A 2,689-nucleotide genomic window follows, 5' to 3' on the forward strand; every position below is an offset into this window, starting at 1 on the left:
CCCTGTTTCTGGCATCAGCCATAATTCTCATCTTCTCTTTTTTCCACCCCTCATAATTGAAATTTTAAGACTGAAAAGAATAATGAGCTTAATTTCTAAGGAAGTAGAAACCATCTGGTTTAGGACTTTTTTTTTCCCCCCCTTTTAGAAAAATGTCTGTCATTAACCAGGTTCAGTCATACAGCTAACAAGGCAGACTGCAGCTTGAGTTCCTCACAGGAATGACGCTAGAAGACACTCAAACAGCAACCCCTGAGTAGCAGGACCTTCTTACAGCCAAGAGTAATGATCTATCAATCCAGCAACGTGTCTTCAACCCAGACAACTGTTTTTGAGGTCCCTGTGACAACTGGATGCTGCTTTATGGTATGGGCAGTGCTAATGTATATTTGCCATGCTCCTGTATGTGATCATGCCCAGTTCTGGTCAGTGACAGTTGATCTTGGGTCCTACTCGATGTCCTGTTCTTGCATAAGACATGGAAATTTTAGACTTTCCCCACTGAGAATTTGGTTTCGGTTGGCAAAGCCTCTTCTGTAAGGACAGACAAGCCTCAGCGCTGAATGAAGAAAAACAAACTTTACTAAAATAATAAGCTCCACACAGAAATGCATTACAAAAAAAAAAGAAAAAAGAAAAAAAGCATAGAAAACAGTTCTGCTATGAGGAAAGCTTCACCACTCTCTCAAACTAAACTGCACAAAAATCAGTGGTTTTAATGAGAGATAAGATTTGAACCCAGTTTTACCCAGGCTGCACTGACTAAGGAGCAGCTATCCTGAGAAATTCATAGGGGAGGTCTTCGGGGTATTTTTTTGTTTCCCCCACTTGCATTTTAATGAGATCATTCCCCCTTAGCTGCCAGCATTTATATTCTTCAGCTGCTATGAGATCTTCTCTGCAGAGGCTGGTACCAGGCTCAGTTTTCAAAGCGACAGCGAGCTGTTTGGAACAGAGGCTTTGCCCAGCTTCCAGCACAGAAGGTAATGGGGTAATGGCCACGTGTGCTATTTCCAACCTGCATTTCTTTCCTTTGCTGAGAGAACGTCCTCCCACAAGACTCTGGATCAGTAACTCCCTGAGAATCCAGCCTGATCAGTGCTTAGGATCCACCTGAGATATTATGCAAGAAACTGTTCCATCTGTTACAGAAGAGAACTTCATCTGACATCTCTGAACAGAGAGGAGAACAATCATTTCTGGCTCTAAAATCAAGTTTTACTAAAAAATTTAATCAGACTCAGCACTGCTGAAGCAGAAAGCAAGACAGGAGTGATGAGAGCAGGCCAAGGGACATGCTACACAAAAGAACTTGTTGCAAATTGGTTTCCTCTGCCCCTTATCACTCAAACTTTTAAATCAAAGAGCAAAGACAACCTTTAATATTCCCATTTCTCTCTGTAATAACCTCGTTAGTGCCTGAATGAAGAACATGGCATCTTTGTGGTGGCATCTGGTTTAGCTGGTTTTAACCAATGAGTCTATAGACATGTATTTTTTTTTTTTTTTAAACATGAAACTACCTCTTTGGTACAATCACAGGTTTCAAATTTTATGGTTTTACCAACACATTAACTGCACTAGAGACAAGTGTAATGAATATGGCTTGAAACAAACATTCATGTTCAAATACTGATTTAATGCAGGACATAAAAACAATCCAACTAACAGCATAAAAATGTAAATTCAGTATTTCCCTCCATTTTTATACTGTTCTTCCAAATGTACTAAAAAACTTGATGAGTTTCCTTACACCAGAAATAGCACTGTGTGACAGAAGCACCTGACAGCACTGTTTCAGAACAGATTGCTCCAAGCACGTGTATCAGCAGCCGAATATCAACACAGAGACAATTTAGCTGCTCGCTCGGTGACAACAGCATCAGCTTTCACCTAAGCTGCAGGCTCCAAACAAGAGCCCAACAGCACAGAGGTGTAAACAACTCTTAGGGTAACTGGAAAGAGTTATATTGCCTTGTACTGTTCTTGCAAAAACTGTCCTGGTATTCATTTTAACTTTTTTTCTCAGGACATGGCTGGAAATATCACCCCATGGCATGTAATTCCTGGTAATCCAGTACATGAATACAGAATTAAAAGAAAAAGCTAACCACAAGTAGCATCAGTGGATTTCACAGTTTGAAAAAACACAAAACTACTTTTTCTTTCTGTTATTGACTGGGAGGGGTACTACAGAAGCAGCTACAAAAAGCAAGCCCTATCTTAGACTAACTAATCTTAAAATAAACTTGGGCAGAAGATAACTGATGGCAAATACACACACACTGCTGACAGGTTTCTGGAATTGGATCTAGTGCTCAGGCTTTGAATTCCAGTAGCTGAGAAATGAAGTTGGGCTCTAAAGCAACATTTAACAAAGGTCAAAAGGAGCTGATGAGGTCTTTGCTAGAGGCAATGCACAAAGGCCAAGAAGGAAAATTTCAGCACCTTTCTGTAAAAAAGGAACTCATGAGAAAAGAGCAAACTTAACCAGATCTCACATACTACAACAGGAGATAACCAAGAAACACAGAAGTAAAGAAAATAAAGTAATTCCTTAGCAATGCTGCAAAACAGCCCTGGAGATTAAAAATAATAAAGAGCCTTTACACTGGACAGAGCTGGATTTGGGACAGGCTTTTCTGTGGCCAGGTAGCAATTGTACATCACCACGGGCACAGCAGAGCAG

This window comes from Antrostomus carolinensis, unplaced genomic scaffold (genome assembly GCF_000700745.2).
Source record: "Antrostomus carolinensis isolate BGI_N321 unplaced genomic scaffold, ASM70074v2 scaffold49138, whole genome shotgun sequence".
NCBI lineage: Eukaryota > Metazoa > Chordata > Aves > Caprimulgiformes > Caprimulgidae > Antrostomus > Antrostomus carolinensis.